General features: G+C 35.8%; 13 non-coding genes across 13 annotated transcripts; all 13 read right to left on the bottom strand.

Moving 5' to 3' along the window:
* Positions 1-4,391: 4,391 nt before the first annotated feature.
* Positions 4,392-4,484, bottom strand: TRNAI-UAU (transfer RNA isoleucine (anticodon UAU)). Its single transcript is given in 2 exon segments — positions 4,392-4,427; positions 4,447-4,484. It is a non-coding gene; the product is annotated as a tRNA-Ile (tRNA).
* A 1,734-nt stretch (positions 4,485-6,218) lies between these two features.
* On the bottom strand, positions 6,219-6,311 carry TRNAI-UAU (transfer RNA isoleucine (anticodon UAU)). Its single transcript is given in 2 exon segments — positions 6,219-6,254; positions 6,274-6,311. It is a non-coding gene; the product is annotated as a tRNA-Ile (tRNA).
* Positions 6,312-7,121: 810 nt separating this feature from the next.
* TRNAG-UCC (transfer RNA glycine (anticodon UCC)) lies at positions 7,122-7,214 on the bottom strand. Its single transcript is given in 2 exon segments — positions 7,122-7,157; positions 7,177-7,214. It is a non-coding gene; the product is annotated as a tRNA-Gly (tRNA).
* An 812-nt stretch (positions 7,215-8,026) lies between these two features.
* On the bottom strand, positions 8,027-8,119 carry TRNAI-UAU (transfer RNA isoleucine (anticodon UAU)). The gene is given in 2 exon segments: positions 8,027-8,062; positions 8,082-8,119. It is a non-coding gene; the product is annotated as a tRNA-Ile (tRNA).
* Positions 8,120-9,828: 1,709 nt separating this feature from the next.
* Positions 9,829-9,921, bottom strand: TRNAI-UAU (transfer RNA isoleucine (anticodon UAU)). Its single transcript is given in 2 exon segments — positions 9,829-9,864; positions 9,884-9,921. It is a non-coding gene; the product is annotated as a tRNA-Ile (tRNA).
* Positions 9,922-11,633: 1,712 nt separating this feature from the next.
* On the bottom strand, positions 11,634-11,726 carry TRNAI-UAU (transfer RNA isoleucine (anticodon UAU)). The gene is given in 2 exon segments: positions 11,634-11,669; positions 11,689-11,726. It is a non-coding gene; the product is annotated as a tRNA-Ile (tRNA).
* A 1,713-nt stretch (positions 11,727-13,439) lies between these two features.
* TRNAI-UAU (transfer RNA isoleucine (anticodon UAU)) lies at positions 13,440-13,532 on the bottom strand. The gene is given in 2 exon segments: positions 13,440-13,475; positions 13,495-13,532. It is a non-coding gene; the product is annotated as a tRNA-Ile (tRNA).
* An 810-nt stretch (positions 13,533-14,342) lies between these two features.
* TRNAV-UAC (transfer RNA valine (anticodon UAC)) lies at positions 14,343-14,435 on the bottom strand. The gene is given in 2 exon segments: positions 14,343-14,378; positions 14,398-14,435. It is a non-coding gene; the product is annotated as a tRNA-Val (tRNA).
* An 812-nt stretch (positions 14,436-15,247) lies between these two features.
* Positions 15,248-15,340, bottom strand: TRNAI-UAU (transfer RNA isoleucine (anticodon UAU)). Its single transcript is given in 2 exon segments — positions 15,248-15,283; positions 15,303-15,340. It is a non-coding gene; the product is annotated as a tRNA-Ile (tRNA).
* Positions 15,341-17,047: 1,707 nt separating this feature from the next.
* TRNAI-UAU (transfer RNA isoleucine (anticodon UAU)) lies at positions 17,048-17,140 on the bottom strand. Its single transcript is given in 2 exon segments — positions 17,048-17,083; positions 17,103-17,140. It is a non-coding gene; the product is annotated as a tRNA-Ile (tRNA).
* A 1,712-nt stretch (positions 17,141-18,852) lies between these two features.
* TRNAI-UAU (transfer RNA isoleucine (anticodon UAU)) lies at positions 18,853-18,945 on the bottom strand. The gene is given in 2 exon segments: positions 18,853-18,888; positions 18,908-18,945. It is a non-coding gene; the product is annotated as a tRNA-Ile (tRNA).
* Positions 18,946-19,748: 803 nt separating this feature from the next.
* Positions 19,749-19,841, bottom strand: TRNAI-UAU (transfer RNA isoleucine (anticodon UAU)). Its single transcript is given in 2 exon segments — positions 19,749-19,784; positions 19,804-19,841. It is a non-coding gene; the product is annotated as a tRNA-Ile (tRNA).
* A 3,520-nt stretch (positions 19,842-23,361) lies between these two features.
* Positions 23,362-23,454, bottom strand: TRNAI-UAU (transfer RNA isoleucine (anticodon UAU)). The gene is given in 2 exon segments: positions 23,362-23,397; positions 23,417-23,454. It is a non-coding gene; the product is annotated as a tRNA-Ile (tRNA).
* Positions 23,455-24,265: the final 811 nt, after the last annotated feature.

Here is a 24,265-nt window from a genome sequence, read left to right as displayed (position 1 = left end):
TGTGGATTTTATTCAATACAATCAGTACAGTCATAAGAATTGAAAAAGAAAATAATTTTTGGTGATGAATGATGAGCAACAAAGGAACATGCATGCCAGATGGCACTTGAATAAGCTGTCCACTGTGATAGAAAAGGTTTAAAAAACAACAACAATGTTATCATAATTAATGTCATATTTTAGCTTCTGTGGTCATTTTTTACAAGCTAAACACTGCAAGACTGTTTTACAGTTGAAGCAAGGATAAAATATCAACTCTAGTGATGAGACACTTGCTGTAATGACTTCCAACTCAGCGGGACTTAAACCCACTACCACTGGCTTAGGAGAACAGTGCCTTATCCATTATGCCAGTAGTGCTTACTGATGTTCTTATTTAAGACTGTTAGGTTTTTAATAGTCAATTATTTATTTTTGAGGAAAAAGTGAAGCTGTTTACTGTGTTCTTTGCATTACCAAGTCCAGCAAGAAATGTGCTGGTACTATCCAGAGCTGTCAGTATGGATTATCATGCTATATTGCAGAAAATCAATTTGATGCAACTGCTTTACCAACAGTATGTTAATCTTTTCCATTGCTGTTTTGTTGGCTGACTGAAGGAAGATATGCAGTGCATTTGAACCAAAGCAGATGTGTGCTGACAAGTTAAATGCACAATCATGTTTGTGTTTTTTCTTTCTTTCTTCCATCCTTTGTAATATCATATTAAATATTAAGGTAGCAGTTTATAATCAATGACTAATGACATAAGAAAAGGAAAAAAAAACAGTATACAAAGATGCTCCAGGTGAGGCTTGAACTCACAACTTTGGCATTGCTCAACAGATACTGTCTTATAAGTTTTGCGCGCTGACCAATTGCGCCACTGGAGCACTTTGCAGCATTAATTGGTTATGCTAGATGTGGATTTTATTCAATACAATCAGTACATTCATAAGAATTGAAAAAGAAAATCATTTTCGGTGATGAATGATGAGCAACAAAGGAACATGCATGCCAGATGGCACTTGAATAAGCTGTCCACGGTGATAGAAAAGGTTTAAAAAACAACAACAACAATGTTATCATAATAAATGTCATATTTTAGCTTCTGTGGTCATTTTTTACAAGCTAAACACTGCAAGACTGTTTTACAATTGAAGGAAGGATAAAATATCAACTCTAGTGATGAGACACTTGCTGTAATGACTTCCAACTCAGATGGGACTTAAACCCACAACCACTGGCTTAGGAGAACAGTACCTTATCCATTATGCCAGTGGTGCTTACTGATGTCCTTGTTTAAGACTGATAGGGTTTTAATAGTCAATTATTTATTTATTTTTAAAAATTGAAGCTGTTTACTGTGTTCTTTGCATTACCAAGTCCAGCAAGAAAAGTGCTGGTACTATCCAGAGCTGTCAGTATGGATTATCATGCTATATTGCAGAAAATCAATTTGATGCAACTGCTTTACCAACAGTATGTTATTCTTTTCCATTGCTGTTTTGTTAGCTGACTGAAGGAAGATATGCAGTGCATTTGAACCAAAGCAGATGTGTGCTGACAACTTAAATGCACAATCATGTTTGTGTGTTTTCTTTCTTTCTTCCATCCTTTATAATATCATATTAAATATTAAGGCTACCAGTTTATAATCAATGACTAATGACATAAGAAAAGGAAAAAAAACAGTATACAAAGATGCTACAGGTGAGGCTTGAACTCACAACCTCAGCATTGCTCAACAGATACTGTCTTATAAGTACCGAGCGCTGACCAATTGCGCCACTGGAGCGCTTTGCATCATTGATTGGTTATGCTAGATGTGGATTTTATTCAATGCAATCAGTACAGTCATAAGAATTGAAAAAGAAAATCATTTTTGGTGATGAATGATGAGCAACAAAGGAACATGCATGCCAGATGGTACTTAAATAAGCTGTCCACGGTGATAGAAAATGTTTTAAAAAAAACAACAACAATGTTTTCATAATAAATGTCATATTTTAGCTTCTGTGGTCATTTTTTGCAAGCTAAACACTGCAAGAATGTTTTACAGTCGAAGCAAGGATAAAATATCAACTCTAGTGATGAGACACTTGCTGTAATGACTTCCACCCCATATGGAACTTGGACCCCCTGTCTTAGGAGGGCAGTGACTTATCTATTATGCCAGTGGTGCTTACTGATGTTCTTATTTAAGACTGTTAGGTTTTTAATAGTCAATTATTTATTTTTGAGGAAAAAGTGAAGCTGTTTACTGTGTTCTTTGCATTACCAAGTCCAGCAAGAAATATGCTGGTACTATCCAGAGCTGTCAGTATGGATTATCATGCTATATTGCAGAAAATCAATTTGATGCAACTGCTTTACCAACAGTATGTTAATCTTTTCCATTGCTGTTTTGTTGGCTGACTGAAGGAAGATATGCAGTGCATTTGAACCAAAGCAGATGTGTGCTGACAACTTAAATGCACAATCATGTTTGTGTTTTTTCTTTCTTTCTTCCATCCTTTGTAATATCATATTAACTATTAAGGTAGCAGTTTATAATCAATGACTAATGACATAAGAAAAGGAAAAAAAAACAGTATACAAAGATGCTCCAGGTGAGGCTTGAACTCACAACCTTGGCATTGCTCAACAGATTCCGTCTTATAAGTTTTGCGCGCTGACCAATTGCGCCACTGGAGCACTTTGCAGCATCAATTGGTTATGCTAGATGTGGATTTTATTCAATACAATCAGTACATTCATAAGAATTGAAAAAGATAATCATTTTTGGTGATGAATGATGAGCAACAAAGGAACATGCATGCCAGATGGCACTTGAATAAGCTGTCCACGGTGATAGAAAAGGTTTAAAAAACAACAACAACAATGTTATCATAATAAATGTCATATTTTAGCTTCTGTGGTCATTTTTTACAAGCTAAACACTGCAAGACTGTTTTACAATTGAAGGAAGGATAAAATATCAACTCTAGTGATGAGACACTTGCTGTAATGACTTCCAACTCAGACAGGACTTAAACCCACAACCACTGGCTTAGGAGAACAGTGCCTTATCCATTATGCCAGTGGTGCTTACTGATGTCCTTATTTAAGACTGATAGGTTTTTAATAGTCAATTATTTATTTTTTGAAAAAAAGTGAAGCTGTTTACTGTGTTCTTTGCATTACCAAGTCCAGCAAGAAATGTGCTGGTACTATCCAGAGCTGTCAGTATGGATTATCATGCTATATTGCAGAAAATCAATTTGATGCAACTGCTTTACCAACAGTATGTTAATCTTTTCCATTGCTGTTTTGTTGGCTGACTGAAGGAAGATATGCAGTGCATTTGAACCAAAGCAGATGTGTGCTGACAACTTAAATGCACAATCATGTTTGTGTGCTTTCTTTCTTTCTTCCATCCTTTGTAATATCATATTAAATATTAAGGTAGCAGTTTATAATCAATGACTAATGACATAAGAAAAGAAAAAAAAACAGTATACAAAGATGCTCCAGGTGAGGATTGAACTCACAACCTCGGCATTGCTCAACAGATACTGTCTTATAAGTACTGCGCACTGACCAATTGCACCACTGGAGTACGTTGCAGCATTAATTGGTTATGCTAGATGTGGATTTTATTCAATACAATCAGTACAGTCATAAGAATTGAAAAAGAAAATCATTTTTGGTGATGAATGATGAGCAACAAAGGAACATGCATGCCAGATGGCACTTGAATAAGCTGTCCACGGTGATAGAAAAGGTTTAAAAAACAACAACAACAATGTTATCATAATTAATGTCATATTTTAGCTTCTTTGGTCATTTTTTACAAGCTAAACACTGCAAGACTGTTTTACAGTTGAAGCAAGGATAAAATATCAACTCTAGTGATGAGACACTTGCTGTAATGACTTCCAACTCAGACGGGACTTAAACCCACAACCACTGGCTCAGGAGAACAGTGCCTTATCCATTATGCCAGTGGTGCTTACTGATGTTCTTATTTAAGACTGATAGGTTTTTAATAGTCAATTATTTATTTTTTGAAAAAAAGTGAAGCTGTTTACTGTGTTCTTTGCATTACCAAGTCCAGCAAGAAATGTGCTGGTACTATCCAGAGCTGTCAGCATGGATTATCATGCTATATTGCAGAAAAACAATTTGATGCAACTGCTTTACCAACAGTATGTTAATCTTTTCCATTGCTGTTTTGTTGGCTGACTGAAGGAAGATATGCAGTGCATTTGAACCAAAGCAGATGTGTGCTGACAAATTAAATGCACAATCATGTTTGTGTGCTTTCTTTCTTTCTTCCATCCTTTGTAATATCATATTAAATATTAAGGTAGCAGTTTATAATCAATGACTAATGACATAAGAAAAGGAAAAAGAACAGTATACAAAAATGCTCCAGGTGAGGCTTGAACTCACAACCTCGGCATTGCTCAACAGATACTGTCTTATAAGTACCGCGCGCTGACCAATTGCGCCACTGGAGCACTTTGCAGCATTAATTGGTTATGCTAGATGTGGATTTTATTCAATACAATCAGTACAGTCATAAGAATTGAAAAAGAAAATCATTTTTGGTGATGAATGATGAGCAACAAAGGAACATGCATGCCAGATGGCACTTGAATAAGCTGTCCACGGTCATAGAAAAGGTTTAAAAAAACAACAACAACAACAACAACAACAACAACAACAACAATGTTATCATAGTTAATGTCATATTTTAGCTATTGTGCTCATTTTTTACAAGCTAAACACTGCAAGACTGTTTTACAGTTGAAGCAAGGATAAAATATTAACTCTAGTGATGAGACACTTGCTGTAGTTACTTCCACCCCATATGGGACTTGGACCCCCTGGCTTAGGAGGGCAGTGACTTATCCATTATGCCAGTGGTGCTTACTGATGTTCTTATTTAAGACAGTTAGGTTTTTAATAGTCAATTATTTATTTTTGAGGAAAAAGTGAAGCTGTTTACTGTGTTCTTTGCATTACCAAGTCCAGCAAGAAATGTGCTGGTACTATCCAGAGCTGTCAGTATGTATTTTCATGCTATATTGCAGAAAATCAATTTAATGCAACTGCTTTACCAACAGTATGTTAATCTTTTCCATTGCTGTTTTGTTGGCTGACTGAAGGAAGATATGCAGTGCATTTGAACCAAAGCAGATGTGTGCTGACAACTTAAATGCACAATCATGTTTGTGTTTTTTCTTTCTTTCTTCCATCCTTTGTAATATCATATTAAATATTAAGGTAGCAGTTTATAATCAATGACTAATGACATAAGAAAAGGAAAAACAAAATAGTATACAAAGATGCTCCTGGTGAGGCTTGAACTCACAACCTCGGCATTGCTCAACAGATACTGTCTTATAAGTAACGCGCGCTGACCAATTGCGCCACTGAAGCACTTTGCAGCATTACTTGGTTATGCTAGATGTGGATTTTATTCAATACAATCAGTACAGTCATAAGAATTGAAAAAGAAAATCATTTTTGGTGATGAATGATGAGAAACAAAGGAACATGCATGCCAGATGGCACTTGAATAAGCTGTCCACGGTGATAGAAAAGGTTTAAAAAACAACAACAACAACAATGTTATCATAATTAATGTCATATTTTAGCTTCTGTGGTCATTTTTTACAAGCTAAACACTGCAAGACATTTTTACAGTTGAAGCAAGGATAAAATATCAACTCTAGTGATGAGACACTTGCTGTAATTACTTCCACCCCATATGGGACTTGGACCCCCTGGCTTAGGAGGGCGGTGACTTATCCATTATGCCAGTGGTGCTTACTGATGTTCTTATTTAAGACTGTTAGGTTTTTAATAGTCATTTTTTTATTTTTGAGGAAAAAGTGAAGCTGTTTACTGTGTTCTTTGCATTACCAAGTCCAGCAAGAAATGTGCTGGTACTATCCAGAGCTGTCAGTATGGATTATCATGCTATATTGCAGAAGATCAATTTGATGCAACTGCTTTACCAGCAGTATGTTAATCTTTTCCATTGCTGTTTTGTTGGCTGACTGAAGGAAGATATGCAGTGCATTTGAACCAAAGCATATGTGTGCTGACAACTTAAATGCACAATCATGTTTGTGTTTTTTCTTTCTTTCTTCCATCCTTTGTAATATCATATTAAATATTAAGGTAGCAGTTTATAATCAATGACTAATGACATAAAAAAAGGAAAAAAAAACAGTATACAAAGCTGCTCCAGGTAAGGCTTGAACTCACAACCTCGGCATTGCTCAACAGATACTGTCTTATAAGTACCGCGCGCTGACCAATTGCGCCACTGGAGCACTTTGTAGCATTAATTGGTTATGCTAGATGTGGATTTTATTCAATACAATCAGTACAGTCATAAGAATTGAAAAAGAAAATCATTTTTGGTGATGAATGATGAGCAACAAAGGAACATGCATGCCAGATGGCACTTGAATAAGCTGTCCACTGTGATAGAAAAGGTTTAAAAAACAACAACAACAATGTTATCATAATTAATGTCATATTTTAGCTTCTGTGGTCATTTTTTACAAGCTAAACACTGCAAGACTGTTTTACAGTTGAAGCAAGGATAAAATATCAACTCAAGTGATGAGACACTTGTTGTAATGACTTCCAACTCAGACGGGACTTAAACCCACAACCACTGGCTTAGGAGAACAGTGCCTTATCCATTATGCCAGTGGTGCTTACTGATGTCCTTATTTAAGACTGTTAGGTTTTTAATAGTCAATTATTTATTTTTGAGGAAAAAGTGAAGCTGTTTACTGTGTTCTTTGCATTACCAAGTCCAGCAAGAAATGTGCTGGTACTATCCAGAGCTGTCAGTATGGATTATCATGCTATATTGCAGAAAATCAATTTGATGCAACTGCTTTACCAACAGTATGTTATTCTTTTCCATTGCTGTTTTGATGGCTGACTGAAGGAAGATATGCAGTGCATTTGAACCAAAGCAGATGTGTGCTGACAAGATAAATGCACAATCATGTTTGTGTTTTTTCTTTCTTTCTTCCATCCTTTGTAATATCATATTAAATATCAAGGTAGCAGTTTATAATCAATGACTAATGACATAAGAAAAGGAAAAAAACAGTACACAAAGATGCTCCAGGTGAGGCTTGAACTCACAACCTCGGCATTGCTCAACAGATACTGTCTTGGAAGTACCGCGCACTGACCAATTGCGCCACTGGAGCACTTTGCAGCGTTAAGTGGTTATGCTAGATGTGGATTTTATTCAATACAATCAGTACAGTCATAAGAATTGAAAATGAAAATCCTTTTTGGTGATAAATGATGAGCAACAAAGGAACATGCATGCTAGAAGCACTTGAGTAAGCTGTCCACGGTGATAGAAAAGGTTTAAAAAACAACAACAACAATGTTATCATAATTAATGTCATATTTTAGCTTCTGTGGTCATTTTTTACAAGCTAAACACTGCAAGACTGTTTTACAGTTGAAGCAAGGATAAAATATCAACTCTAGTGATGAGACACTTGATGTAATGACTTCCAACTCAGACGGGACTTAAAACCCACAACCACTGGATTAGGAGTACAGTGCCTTATCCATTATGCCAGTGGTGCTTACTGATGTCCTTATTTAAGACTGATAGGTTTTTAATAGTCAATTATTTATTTTTGAAAAAAAATTGAAGCTGTTTACTGTGTTCTTTGCATTACCAAGTCCAGCAAGAAATGTGCTGGTACTATCCAGAGCTGTCAGTATGGATTATCATGCTATATTGCAGAAAATCAATTTGATGCAACTGCTTTACCAACAGTATGTTATTCTTTTCCATTGCTGTTTTGTTGGCTGACTGAAGGAAGATATGCAGTGCATTTGAACCAAAGCAGATGTGTGCTGACAACTTAAATGCACAATCATGTTTGTGTGTTTTCTTTCTTTCTTCCATCCTTTGTAATATCATATTAAATATTAAGGCTACAAGTTTATAATCAATGACTAATGACATAAGAAAAGGAAAAAAATCAGTATACAAAGATGCTCCAGGTGAGGCTTGAACTCACAACCTCGGCATTGCTCAACAGATACTGTCTTATAAGTACCGCGCGCTGACCAATTGCGCCACTGGAGCGCTTTGCAACATTGATTGGTTATGCTAGATGTGGATTTTATTCAATGCAATCAGTACAGTCATAAGAATTGAAAAAGAAAATCATTTTTGGTGATAAATGATGAGCAACAAAGGAACATGCATGCCAGATGGTACTTAAATAAGATGTCCACGGTGATAGAAAATGTTTAAAAAAAACAACAACAATGTTATCATAATAAATGTCATATTTTAGCTTCTGTGGTCATTTTTTGCAAGCTAAACACTGCAAGACTGTTTTACAGTCGAAGCAAGGATAAAATATCAATTCTAGTGATGAGACACTTGCTGTAATGACTTCCACCCCATATGGAACTTGGACCCCTGTCTTAGGAGGGCAGTGACTTATCCATTATGCCAGTGGTGCTTACTGATGTTCTTATTTAAGACTGTTAGGTTTTTAATAGTCAATTATTTATTTTTGAGGAAAAAGTGAAGCTGTTTACTGTGTTCTTTGCATTACCAAGTCCAGCAAGAAATGTGCTGGTACTATTCAGAGCTGTCAGTATGGATTATCATGCTATATTGCAGAAAATCAATTTGATGCAACTGCTTTACCAACAGTATGTTAATCTTTTCCATTGCTGTTATGTTGGCTGACTGAAGGAAGATATGCAGTGCATTTGAACCAAAGCAGATGTGTGCTGACAACTTAAATGCACAATCATGTTTGTGTTTTTTCTTTCTTTCTTCCATCCTTTGTAATATCATATTAAATATTAAGGTAGCAGTTTATAATCAATGACTAATGACATAAGAAAAGGAAAAAAAAACAGTATACAAAGATGCTCCAGGTGAGGCTTGATCTCACAACTTCGGCATTGCTCAACAGATACTGTCTTATAAGTACCGCACGCTGACCAATTGCGCCACTGGAGCACTTTGCAGCATTAGTTGGTTATGCTAGATGTAGATTTTATTCAATACAATCAGTACAGTCATAAGAATTGAAAAAGAAAATCATTTTTGGTGATGAATGATGAGCAACAAAGAAACATGCATGCCAGATGGCACTTGAATAAGCTGTCCACGGTGATAGAAAAGGTTTAAAAAACAACAACAACAACAATGTTATCATAATTAATGTCATATTTTAGCTTCTGTGGTCATTTTTTACAAGCTAAACACTGCAAGACTGTTTTACAGTTGAAGCAAGGATAAAATATCAACTCAAGTGATGAGACACTTGCTGTAATGACTTCATACTCAGACGGGACTTAAACCCACAACCACTGGCTTAGGAGAACAGTGCCTTATCCATTATGCCAGTGGTGCTTACTGATGTCCTTATTTAAGACTGATAGGTTTTTAATAGTCAATTATTTATTTTTGAAAAAAAGTGAAGCTGTTTACTGTGTTCTTTGCATAACCAAGTCCAGCAAGAAATGTGCTATTACTATCCAGAGCTGTCAGTATGGATTATCATGCTATATTGCAGAAAATCAATTTGATGCAACTGCTTTATCAACAGTATGTTAATCTTTTCCATTGCTGTTTTGTTGGCTGACTGAAGGAAGATATGCAGTGCATTTGAACCAAAGCAGATGTGTGCTGACAACTTTAATGCACAATCATGTTTGTGTTTTTTCTTTCTTTCTTCCATCCTTTGTAATATCATATTAAATATTAAGGTAGCAGTTTATAATCAATGACTAATGACATAAGAAAAGGAAAAAAACAGTACACAAAGATGCTCCAGGTGAGGCTTGAACTCACAACCTCGGCATTGCTCAACAGATACTGTCTTATAAGTACCGAACGCTGACCAATTGCGCCACTGGAGCACTTTGCAGCATTAATTGGTTATGCTAGATGTGGATTTTATTCAATACAATCAGTACAGTCATAAGAATTGAAAAAGAAAATAATTTTTGGTGATAAATGATGAGCAACAAAGGAACATGCATGCCAGATGGCACTTGAATAAGCTGTCCACTGTGATAGAAAAGGTTTAAAAAACAACAACAACAATGTTATCATAATTAATGTCATATTTTAGCTTCTGTGGTCATTTTTTACAAGCTAAACACTGCAAGACTGTTTTACAGTTGAAGCAAGGATAAAATATCAACTCAAGTGATGAGACACTTGCTGTAATGACTTCCAACTCAGACGGGACTAAAAACCCACAACCACTGGCTTAGGAGAACAGAGCCTTATCCATTATGCCAGTGGTGCTTACTGATGTCCTTATTTAAGACTGTTAGGTTTATAATAGTCAATTTTTTATTTTTGAGGAAAAAGTGTAGCTGTTTACTGTGTTCTTTGCATTACCAAGTCCAGCAAGAAATGTGCTGGTACTATCCAGAGCTGTCAGTATGGATTATCATGCTATATTGCAGAAAATCAATTTGATGCAACTGCTTTACCAACAGTATGTTATTCTTTTCCATTGCTGTTTTGTTGGCTGACTGAAGGAAGATATGCAGTGCATTTGAACCAAAGCAGATGTGTGCTGACAACTTAAATGCACAATCATGTTTGTGTGTTTTCTTTCTTTCTTCCATCCTTTGTAATATCATATTAAATATTAAGGCTACCAGTTTATAATCAATGACTAATGACATAAGAAAAGGAAAAAAAACAGTATACAAAGATGCTCCAGGTAAGGCTTGAACTCACAACCTCGGCATTGCTCAACAGATACTGTCTTATAAATACCGCACGCTGACCAATTGCACCACTGGAGCGCTTTGCAACATTGATTGGTTATGCTAGATGTGGATTTTATTCAATGCAATCAGTACAGTCATAAGAATTAAAAAAGAAAATCATTTTTGGTGATGAATGATGAGCAACAAAGGAACATGCATGCCAGATGGCACTTGAATAAGCTGTCCACTGTGATAGAAAAGGTTTAAAAAAAAACAACAACAATGTTATCATAATAAATGTCATATTTTAGCTTCTGTGGTCATTTTTTTTAAGCTAAACACTGCAAGACTGTTCTACAGTTGAAGCAAGGATAAAATATCAACTCTAGTGATGAGACACTTGCTGTAATGACTTCCACCCCATATGGAACTTGGACCCCCTGTCTTAGGAGGGCAGTGACTAATCCATTATGCCAGTGGTGCTTACTGATGTTCTTATTTAAGACTGTTAGGTTTTTAATAGTCAATTATTTATTTTTGAGGAAAAAGTGAAGCTGTTTACTGTGTTCTTTGCATTACCAAGTCCAGCAAGAAATGTGCTGGTACTATCCAGAGCTGTCAGTATGGATTATCATGCTATATTGCAGAAAATCAATTTGATGCAACTGCTTTACCAACAGTATGTTATTCTTTTCCATTGCTGTTTTGTTGGCTGACTGAAGGAAGATATGCAGTGCATTTGAACCAAAGCAGATGTGTGCTGACAACTTAAATGCACAATCATGTTTGTGTGTTTTCTTTCTTTCTTCCATCCTTTGTAATATCATATTAAATATTAAGGCTACAAGTTTATAATAAATGACTAATGACATAAGAAAAGGAAAAAAATCAGTATACAAAGATGCTCCAGGTGAGGCTTGAACTCACAACCTCGGCATTGCTCAACAGATACTGTCTAATAAGTACCGCGCGCTGACCAATTGCGCCACTGGAGCACTTTGCAGCGTTAGTTGGTTATGCTAGATGTGGATTTTATTCAATACAATCAGTACAGTCATAAGAATTGAAAATGAAAATCATTTTTGGTGATGAATGATGAGCAACAAAGGAACATGCATGCTAGAAGCACTTGAATAAGCTGTCCACGGTGATAGAAAAGGTTTAAAAAACAACAACAACAATGTTAGCATAATTAATGTCATATTTTAGCTTCTGTGGTCATTTTTTACAAGCTAAACACTGCAAGACATTTTTACAGTTGAAGCAAGGATAAAATATCAACTCAAGTGATGAGACACTTGCTGTAATGACTTCCAACTCAGACGGGACTTAAACCCACAACCACTGGCTTAGGAGAACAGTGCCTTATCCATTATGCCAGTGGTGCTTACTGATGTCCTTATTTAAGACTGATAGGTTTTTAATAGTCAATTATTTATTTTTGAAAAAAAGTGAAACTGTTTACTGTGTTCTTTGCATTACCAAGTCCAGCAAGAAATGTGCTATTACTATCCAGAGCTGTCAGTATGGATTATCATGCTATATTGCAGAAAATCAATTTGATGCAACTGCTTTACCAACAGTATGTTAATCTTTTCCATTGCTGTTTTGTTGGCTGACTGAAGGAAGATATGCAGTGCATTTGAACCAAAGCAGATGTGTGCTGACAACTTAAATGCACAATCATGTTTGTGTGTTTTCTTTCTTTCTTCCATCCTTTGTAATATCATATTAAATATTAAGGTAGCAGTTTATAATCAATGACTAATGACATAAAAAAAGGAAAAAAAAAACTATACAAAGCTGCTCTAGTTGAGGTTTGAACTCACAACCTCGGCATTGCTCAACAGATACTGTCTTATAAGTACCGCGCGCTGACCAAGTGCGCCACTGGAGCACTTTGCAGCATTAATTGGTTATGCTAGATGTGGATTTTATTCAATACAATCAGTACAGTCATAAGAATTGAAAAAGAAAATAATTTTTGGTGATAAATGATGAGCAACAAAGGAACATGCATGCTAGAAGCACTTGAATAAGCTGTCCACGGTGATAGAAAAGGTTTAAAAAACAACAACAACAATGTTATCATAATTAATGTCATATTTTAGCTTCTGTGGTCATTTTTTACAAGCTAAACACTGCAAGACTGTTTTACAGTTGAAGCAAGGATAAAATATCAACTCTAGTGATGAGACACTTGCTGTAATGACTTCCAACTCAGACGGGACTTAAACCCACAACCACTGGCTTAGGAGAACAGTGCCTTATCCATTATGCCAGTGGTGCTTACTGATGTCCTTATTTAAGACTGTTAGGTTTATAATAGTCAATTATTTATTTTTGAGGAAAAAGTGAAGCTGTTTACTGTGTTCTTTGCATTACCAAGTCCAGCAAGAAATGTGCTGGTACTATCCAGAGCTGTCAGTATGGATTATCATGCTATATTGCAGAAAATCAATTTGATGCAACTGCTTTACCAACAGTATGTTATTCTTTTCCATTGCTGTTTTGTTGGCTGACTGAAGGAAGATATGCAGTGCATTTGAACCAAAGCAGATGTGTGCTGACAACTTAAATGCACAATCATGTTTGTGTGTTTTCTTTCTTTCTTCCATCCTTTGTAAGATCATATTAAATATTAAGGCTACCAGTTCATAATCAATGACTAATGACATAAGAAAAGGAAAAAAAACAGTATACAAAGATGCTCCAGGTAAGGCTTGAACTCACAACCTCGGCATTGCTCAACAGATACTGTCTTATAAGTACCGCGCGCTGACCAATTGCGCCACTGGAGCGCTTTTCAACATTGATTGGTTATGCTAGATGTGGATTTTATTCAATGCAATCAGTACAGTCATAAGAATTGAAAAAGAAAATCATTTTTGGTGATGAATGATGAGCAACAAAGGAACATGCATGCCAGATGGCACTTGAATAAGCTGTCCACGGTGATAGAAAAGGTTTAAAAAACAACAACAACAATGTTATCATAATTAATGTCATATTTTAGCTTCTGTGGTCATTTTTTACAAGCTAAATACTGCAAGACTGTTTTACAGTTGAAGCAAGGATAAAATATCAACTCTAGTGATGAGACACTTGCTGTAATGACTTCCAACTCAGACGGGACTTAAACCCACAACCACTGGCTTAGGAGAACAGTGCCTTATCCATTATGCCAGTGGTGCTTACTGATGTCCTTATTTAAGACTGTTAGGTTTATAATAGTCAATTATTTATTTTTGAGGAAAAAGTGAAGCTGTTTACTGTGTTCTTTGCATTACCAAGTCCAGCAAGAAATGTGCTGGTACTATCCAGAGCTGTCAGTATGGATTATCATGCTATATTGCAGAAAATCAATTTGATGCAACTGCTTTACCAACAGTATGTTATTCTTTTCCATTGCTGTTTTGATGGCTGACTGAAGGAAGATATGCAGTGCATTTGAACCAAAGCAGATGTGTGCTGACAAGATAAATGCACAATCATGTTTGTGTTTTTTCTTTCTTTCTTCCATCCTTTGTAATATCATATTAAATATTAAGGTAGCAGTTTATAATCAATGACTAATGACATAAGAAAAGGAAAAAAACAGTACACAAAGATGCTCCAGGTGAGGCTTGAACTCACAACCTCGGCATTGCTCAACAGATACTGTCTTGTAAGTACCGCGCACTGACCAATTGCGCCACTGGAGCACTTTGCAGCATTAATTGGTTATGCTAGATGTGGATTTTATTCAATACAATCAGTACAGTCATAAGAATTGAAAATGAAAATCCTTTTTGGTGATAAATGATGAGCAACAAAGGAACATGCATGCTAGAAGCACTTGAATAAGCTGTCCACGGTGATAGAAAAGGTTTAAAAAACAACAACAACAATGTTATCATAATTAATGTCATATTTTAGCTTCTGTGGTCATTTTTTACAAGCTAAACACTGCAAGACTGTTTTACAGTTGAAGCAAGGATAAAATATCAACTCTAGTGATGAGACACTTGATGTAATGACTTCCAACTCAGACGGGACTTAAAACCCACAACCACTGGATTAGGAGTACAGTGCCTTATCCATTATGCCAGTGGTGCTTACTGATGTCCTTATTTAAGACTGATAGGTTTTTAATAGTCAATTATTTATTTTTGAAAAAAAATTGAAGCTGTTTACTGTGTTCTTTGCATTACCAAGTCCAGCAAGAAATGTGCTGGTACTATCCAGAGCTGTCAGTATGGATTATCATGCTATATTGCAGAAAATCAATTTGATGCAACTGCTTTACCAACAGTATGTTATTCTTTTCCATTGCTGTTTTGTTGGCTGACTGAAGGAAGATATGCAGTGCATTTGAACCAAAGCAGATGTGTGCTGACAACTTAAATGCACAATCATGTTTGTGTGTTTTCTTTCTTTCTTCCATCCTTTGTAATATCATATTAAATATTAAGGCTACAAGTTTATAATCAATGACTAATGACATAAGAAAAGGAAAAAAATCAGTATACAAAGATGCTCCAGGTGAGGCTTGAACTCACAACCTCGGCATTGCTCAACAGATACTGTCTTATAAGTACCGCGCGCTGACCAATTGCGCCACTGGAGCGCTTTGCAACATTGATTGGTTATGCTAGATGTGGATTTTATTCAATGCAATCAGTACAGTCATAAGAATTGAAAAAGAAAATCATTTTTGGTGATAAATGATGAGCAACAAAGGAACATGCATGCCAGATGGTACTTAAATAAGATGTCCACGGTGATAGAAAATGTTTAAAAAAAACAACAACAATGTTATCATAATAAATGTCATATTTTAGCTTCTGTGGTCATTTTTTGCAAGCTAAACACTGCAAGACTGTTTTACAGTTGAAGCAAGGATAAAATATCAATTCTAGTGATGAGACACTTGCTGTAATGACTTCCACCCCATATGGAACTTGGACCCCTGTCTTAGGAGGGCAGTGACTTATCCATTATGCCAGTGGTGCTTACTGATGTTCTTATTTAAGACTGTTAGGTTTTTAATAGTCAATTATTTATTTTTGAGGAAAAAGTGAAGCTGTTTACTGTGTTCTTTGCATTACCAAGTCCAGCAAGAAATGTGCTGGTACTATTCAGAGCTGTCAGTATGGATTATCATGCTATATTGCAGAAAATCAATTTGATGCAACTGCTTTACCAACAGTATGTTAATCTTTTCCATTGCTGTTATGTTGGCTGACTGAAGGAAGATATGCAGTGCATTTGAACCAAAGCAGATGTGTGCTGACAACTTAAATGCACAATCATGTTTGTGTTTTTTCTTTCTTTCTTCCATCCTTTGTAATATCATATTAAATATTAAGGTAGCAGTTTATAATCAATGACTAATGACATAAGAAAAGGAAAAAAAAAACAGTATACAAAGATGCTCCAGGTGAGGCTTGATCTCACAACTTCGGCATTGCTCAACAGATACTGTCTTATAAGTACCGCACGCTGACCAATTGCGCCACTGGAGCACTTTGCAGCATTAGTTGGTTATGCTAGATGTAGATTTTATTCAATACAATCAGTACAGTCATAAGAATTGAAAAAGAAAATCATTTTTGGTGATGAATGATGAGCAACAAAGAAACATGCATGCCAGATGGCACTTGAATAAGCTGTCCACGGTGATAGAAAAGGTTTAAAAAACAACAACAACAATGTTATCATAATTAATGTCATATTTTAGCTTCTGTGGTCATTTTTTACAAGCTAAACACTGCAAGACTGTTTTACAGTTGAAGCAAGGATAAAATATCAACTCAAGTGATGAGACACTTGCTGTAATGACTTCCAACTCAGACGGGACTTAAACCCACAACCACTGGCTTAGGAGAACAGTGCCTTATCCATTATGCCAGTGGTGCTTACTGATGTCCTTATTTAAGACTGATAGGTTTTTAATAGTCAATTATTTATTTTTGAAAAAAAGTGAAGCTGTTTACTGTGTTCTTTGCATAACCAAGTCCAGCAAGAAATGTGCTGGTACTATCCAGAGCTGTCAGTATGGATTATCATGCTATATTGCAGAAAATCAATTTGATGCAACTGCTTTACCAACAGTATGTTAATCTTTTCCATTGCTGTTTTGTTGGCTGACTGAAGGAAGATATGCAGTGCATTTGAACCAAAGCAGATGTGTGCTGACAACTTTAATGCACAATCATGTTTGTGTTTTTTCTTTCTTTCTTCCATCCTTTGTAATATCATATTAAATATTAAGGTAGCAGTTTATAATCAATGACTAATGACATAAGAAAAGGAAAAAAACAGTACACAAAGATGCTCCAGGTGAGGCTTGAACTCACAACCTCGGCATTGCTCAACAGATACTGTCTTATAAGTACCGCACGCTGACCAATTGCGCCACTGGAGCACTTTGCAGCATTAATTGGTTATGCTAGATGTGGATTTTATTCAATACAATCAGTACAGTCATAAGAATTGAAAAAGAAAATAATTTTTGGTGATAAATGATGAGCAACAAAGGAACATGCATGCCAGATGGCACTTGAATAAGCTGTCCACTGTGATAGAAAAGGTTTAAAAAACAACAACAACAATGTTATCATAATTAATGTCATATTTTAGCTTCTGTGGTCATTTTTTACAAGCTAAACACTGCAAGACTGTTTTACAGTTGAAGCAAGGATAAAATATCAACTCAAGTGATGAGACACTTGCTGTAATGACTTCCAACTCAGACGGGACTAAAAACCCACAACCACTGGCTTAGGAGAACAGAGCCTTATCCATTATGCCAGTGGTGCTTACTGATGTCCTTATTTAAGACTGTTAGGTTTATAATAGTCAATTTTTTATTTTTGAGGAAAAAGTGTAGCTGTTTACTGTGTTCTTTGCATTACCAAGTCCAGCAAGAAATGTGCTGGTACTATCCAGAGCTGTCAGTATGGATTATCATGCTATATTGCAGAAAATCAATTTGATGCAACTGCTTTACCAACAGTATGTTATTCTTTTCCATTGCTGTTTTGTTGGCTGACTGAAGGAAGATATGCAGTGCATTTGAACCAAAGCAGATGTGTGCTGACAACTTAAATGCACAATCATGTTTGTGTGTTTTCTTTCTTTCTTCCATCCTTTGTAATATCATATTAAATATTAAGGCTACCAGTTTATAATCAATGACTAATGACATAAGAAAAGGAAAAAAAACAGTATACAAAGATGCTCCAGGTAAGGCTTGAACTCACAACCTCGGCATTGCTCAACAGATACTGTCTTATAAATACCGCACGCTGACCAATTGCGCCACTGGAGCGCTTTGCAACATTGATTGGTTATGCTAGATGTGGATTTTATTCAATGCAATCAGTACAGTCATAAGAATTGAAAAAGAAAATCATTTTTGGTGATGAATGATGAGCAACAAAGGAACATGCATGCCAGATGGCACTTGAATAAGCTGTCCACTGTGATAGAAAAGGTTTAAAAAAAAACAACAACAATGTTATCATAATAAATGTCATATTTTAGCTTCTGTGGTCATTTTTTTAAGCTAAACACTGCAAGACTGTTCTACAGTTGAAGCAAGGATAAAATATCAACTCTAGTGATGAGACACTTGCTGTAATGACTTCCACCCCATATGGAACTTGGACCCCCATGTCTTAGGAGGGCAGTGACTAATCCATTATGCCAGTGGTGCTTACTGATGTTCTTATTTAAGACTGTTAGGTTTTTAATAGTCAATTATTTATTTTTGAGGAAAAAGTGAAGCTGTTTACTGTGTTCTTTGCATTACCAAGTCCAGCAAGAAATGTGCTGGTACTATCCAGAGCTGTCAGTATGGATTATCATGCTATATTGCAGAAAATCAATTTGATGCAACTGCTTTACCAACAGTATGTTATTCTTTTCCATTGCTGTTTTGTTGGCTGACTGAAGGAAGATATGCAGTGCATTTGAACCAAAGCAGATGTGTGCTGACAACTTAAATGCACAATCATGTTTGTGTGTTTTCTTTCTTTCTTCCATCCTTTGTAATATCATATTAAATATTAAGGCTACAAGTTTATAATAAATGACTAATGACATAAGAAAAGGAAAAAAATCAGTATACAAAAATGCTCCAGGTGAGGCTTGAACTCACAACCTCGGCATTGCTCAACAGATACTGTCTTATAAGTACCGCGCGCTGACCAATTGCGCCACTGGAGCACTTTGCAGCGTTAGTTGGTTATGCTAGATGTGGATTTTATTCAATACAATCAGTACAGTCATAAGAATTGAAAATGAAAATCATTTTTGGTGATGAATGATGAGCAACAAAGGAACATGCATGCTAGAAGCACTTGAATAAGCTGTCCACGGTGATAGAAAAGGTTTAAAAAACAACAACAACAATGTTAGCATAATTAATGTCATATTTTAGCTTCTGTGGTCATTTTTTGCAAGCTAAACACTGCAAGACTGTTTTACAGTCGAAGCAAGGATAAAATATCAATTCTAGTGATGAGACACTTGCTGTAATGACTTCCACCCCATATGGAACTTGGACCCCTGTCTTAGGAGGGCAGTGACTTATCCATTATGCCAGTGGTGCTTACTGATGTTCTTATTTAAAACTGTTAGGTTTTTAATAGTCAATTATTTATTTTTGAGGAAAAAGTGAAGCTGTTTACTGTGTTCTTTGCATTACCAAGTCCAGCAAGAAATGTGCTGGTACTATTCAGAGCTGTCAGTATGGATTATCATGCTATATTGCAGAAAATCAATTTGATGCAACTGCTTTACCAACAGTATGTTAATCTTTTCCATTGCTGTTATGTTGGCTGACTGAAGGAAGATATGCAGTGCATTTAAACCAAAGCAGATGTGTGCTGACAACTTAAATGCACAATCATGTTTGTGTGTTTTCTTTCTTTCTTCCATCCTTTGTAATATCATATTAAATATTAAGGTAGCAGTTTATAATCAATGACTAATGACATAAAAAAAGGAAAAAAAAAACTATACAAAGCTGCTCTAGGTGAGGCTTGAACTCACAACCTCGGCATTGCTCAACAGATACTGTCTTATAAGTACCGCGCGCTGACCAATTGCGCCACTGGAGCACTTTGCAGGATTAATTGGTTATGCTAGATGTGGATTTTATTCAATACAATCAGTAAAGTCATAAGAATTGAAAAAGAAAATAATTTTTGGTGATAGAGGATGAGCAACAAAGGAACATGCATGCCAGATGGCACTTGAATAAGCTGTCCACGGTGATAGAAAAGGTTTAAAAAACAACAACAACAATGTTATCATAATTAATGTCATATTTTAGCTTCTGTGGTCATTTTTTACAAGCTAAACACTGCAAGACTGTTTTACAGTTGAAGCAAGGATAAAATATCAACTCAAGTGATGAGACACTTGCTGTAATGACTTCCAACTCAGACGGGACTTAAACCCACAACCACTGGCTTAGGAGAACAGAGCCTTATCCATTATGCCAGTGGTGCTTACTGATGTCCTTATTTAAGACTGTTAGGTTTATAATAGTCAATTATTTATTTTTGAGGAAAAAGTTAAGCTGTTTACTGTGTTCTTTGCATTACCAAGTCCAGCAAGAAATGTGCTGGTACTATCAAGAGCTGTTAGTATGGATTATCATGCTATATTGCAGAAAATCAATTTGATGCAACTGCTTTACCAACAGTATGTTATTCTTTTCCATTGCTGTTTTGTTGGCTGACTGAAGGAAGATATGCAGTGTATTTGAACCAAAGCAGATGTGTGCTGACAACTTAAATGCACAATCATGTTTGTGTGTTTTCTTTCTTTCTTCCATCCTTTGTAATATCATATTAAATATTAAGGCTACCAGTTTATAATCAATGACTAATGACATAAGAAAAGGAAAAAAAACAGTATACAAAGATGCTCCAGGTATGGCTTGAACTCACAACCTCGGCATTGCTCAACAGATACTGTCTTATAAGTACCGCGCGCTGACCAATGGCGCCACTGGAGCACTTTGCAACATTGATTGGTTATGCTAGATGTGGATTTTATTCAATGCAATCAGTACAGTCATAAGAATTGAAAAAGAAAATCATTTTTGGTGATGAATGATGAGCAACAAAGGAACATGCATGCCAGATGGCACTTGAATAAGCTGTCCACTGTGATAGAAAAGGTTTAAAAAAAAACAACAACAATGTTATCATAATAAATGTCATATTTTAGCTTCTGTGGTCATTTTTTGCAAGCTAAACACTGCAAGACTGTTCTACAGTTGAAGCAAGGATAAAATATCAACTCTAGTGATGAGACACTTGCTGTAATGACTTCCACCCCATATGGAACTTGGACCCCCTGTCTTAGGAGGGCAGTGACTTATCCATTATGCCAGTGATGCTTACTGATGTTCTTATTTAAGACTATTAGGTTTTTAATAGTCAATTATTTATTTTTGAGGAAAAAGTGAAGCTGTTTACTGTGTTCTTTGCATTACCAAGTCCAGCAAGAAATGTGCTGGTACTATTCAGAGCTGTCAGTATGGATTATCATGCTATATTGCAGAAAATCAATTTGATGCAACTTCTTTACCAACAGTATGTTAATCTTTTCCATTGCTGTTATGTTGGCTGACTGAAGGAAGATATGCAGTGCATTTAAACCAAAGCAGATGTGTGCTGACAACTTAAATGCACAATCATGTTTGTGTGTTTTCTTTCTTTCTTCCATCCTTTGTAATATCATATTAAATATTAAGGTAGCAGTTTATAATCAATGACTAATGACATAAAAAAAGGAAAAAAAAACTATACAAAGCTGCTCTAGGTGAGGCTTGAACTCACAACCTCAGCATTGCTCAACAGATACTGTCTTATAAGTACCGCGTGCTGACCAATTGCGCCACTGGAGCACTTTGCAGGATTAATTGGTTATGCTAGATGTGGATTTTATTCAATACAATCAGTAAAGTCATAAGAATTGAAAAAGAAAATAATTTTTGGTGATAAAGGATGAGCAACAAAGGAACATGCATGCCAGATGGCACTTGAATAAGCTGTCCACTGTGATAGAAAAGGTTTAAAAAACAACAACAACAATGTTATCATAATTAATGTCATATTTTAGCTTCTGTGGTCATTTTTTACAAGCTAAACACTGCAAGACTGTTTTACAGTTGAAGCAAGGATAAAATATCAACTCAAGTGATGAGACACTTGCTGTAATGACTTCCAACTCAGACGGGACTTAAACCCACAACCACTGGCTTAGGAGAACAGAGCCTTATCCATTATGCCAGTGGTGCTTACTGATGTCCTTATTTAAGACTGTTAGGTTTATAATAGTCAATTATTTATTTTTGAGGAAAAAGTGAAGCTGTTTACTGTGTTCTTTGCATTACCAAGTCCAGCAAGAAATGTGCTGGTACTATCAAGAGCTGTTAGTATGGATTATCATGCTATATTGCAGAAAATCAATTTGATGCAACTGCTTTACCAACAGTATGTTATTCTTTTCCATTGCTGTTTTGTTGGCTGACTGAAGGAAGATATGCAGTGTATTTGAACCAAAGCAGATGTGTGCTGACAACTTAAATGCACAATCATGTTTGTGTGTTTTCTTTCTTTCTTCCATCCTTTGTAATATCATATTAAATATTAAGGCTACCAGTTTATAATCAATGACTAATGACATAAGAAAAGGAAAAAAAACAGTATACAAAGATGCTCCATGTATGGCTTGAACTCACAACCTCGGCATTGCTCAACAGATACTGTCTTATAAGTACCGCGCGCTGACCAATGGCGCCACTGGAGCACTTTGCAACATTGATTGGTTATGCTAGATGTGGATTTTATTCAATGCAATCAGTACAGTCATAAGAATTGAAAAAGAAAATCATTTTTGGTGATGAATGATGAGCAACAAAGGAACATGCATGCCAGATGGCACTTGAATAAGCTGTCCACTGTGATAGAAAAGGTTTAAAAAACAACAACAACAACAATGTTATCATAATTAATGTCATATTTTAGCTTCTGTGGTCATTTTTTACAAGCTAAACACTGCAAGACTGTTTTACAGTTGAAGCAAGGATAAAATATCAACTCAAGTGATGAGACACTTGCTGTAATGACTTCCAACTCAGACGGGACTTAAACCCACAACCACTGGCTTAGAAGAACAGTGCCTTATCCATTATGCCAGTGGTGCTTACTGATGTCCTTATTTAAGACTGTTAGGTTTTTAATAGTCAATTATTTATTTTTGAGGAAAAAGTGCAGCTGTTTACTGTGTTCTTTGCATTACCAAGTCCAGCAAGAAATGTGCTGGTACTACCCAGAGCTGTCAGTATGGATTATCATGCTATATTGCAGAAAATCAATTTGATGCAACTGCTTTACCAACAGTATGTTAATCTTTTCCATTGCTGTTTTGTTGGCTGACTGAAGGAAGATATGCAGTGCATTTGAACCAAAGCAGATGTGTGCTGACAACTTAAATGCACAATCATGTTTGTGTTTTTTCTTTCTTTCTTCCATCCTTTGTAATATCATATTAAATATTAAGGTAGCAGTTTATAATCATTGACTAATGACATAAGAAAAGGAAAAAAACAGTATACAAAGATGCTCCAGGTGAGGCTTGAACTCACAACCTCGGCATTGCTCAACAGATACTGTCTTATAAGTACCGCGCGCTGACCAATTGCGCCACTGGAGCACATTGCAGCGTTAATTGGTTATGCTAGATGTGGATTTTATTCAATACAATCAGTACAGTCATAAGAATTGAAAATGAAAATCATTTTTGGTGATGAATGATGAGCAACAAAGGAACATGCATGCTAGAAGCACTTGAATAAGCTGTCCACGGTGATAGAAAAGGTTTAAAAAACAACAACAACAATGTTATCATAATAAATGTCATATTTTAGCTTCTGTGGTCATTTTTTACAAGCTAAACACTGCAAGACTGTTTTACAGTTGAAGCAAGGATAAAATATCAACTCTACTGATGAGACACTTGCTGTAATGACTTCCAACTCAGACGGGACTTAAACCCACAACCACTGGCTTAGGAGAACAGTGCCTTATCCATTATGCCAGTGGTGCTTACTGATGTCCTTATTTAAGACTGTTAGGTTTTTAATAGTCAATTATTTATTTTTGAAAAAAAATTGAAGCTGTTTACTGTGTTCTTTGCATTACCAAGTCCAGCAAGAAATGTGCTGGTAATATCCAGAGCTGTCAGTATGGATTATTATGCTATATTGCAGAAAATCAATTTGATGCAACTGCTTTACCAACAGTATGTTATTCTTTTAAATTGCTGTTTTGTTGGCTGACTGAAGGAAGATATGCAGTGCATTTGAACCAAAGCAGATGTGTGCTGACAACTTAAATGCACAATCATGTTTGTGTGTTTTCTTTCTTTCTTCCATCCTTTGTAATATCATATTAAATATTAAGGCTACCAGTTTATAATCAATGACTAATGACATAAGAAAAGGAAAAAAAACAGTATACAAAGA

Source organism: Pseudophryne corroboree, chromosome 4, assembly GCF_028390025.1.
Source record: "Pseudophryne corroboree isolate aPseCor3 chromosome 4, aPseCor3.hap2, whole genome shotgun sequence".
Classification (NCBI taxonomy): domain Eukaryota; kingdom Metazoa; phylum Chordata; class Amphibia; order Anura; family Myobatrachidae; genus Pseudophryne; species Pseudophryne corroboree.
This window is presented reverse-complemented; position numbering and strand designations above follow the sequence as displayed.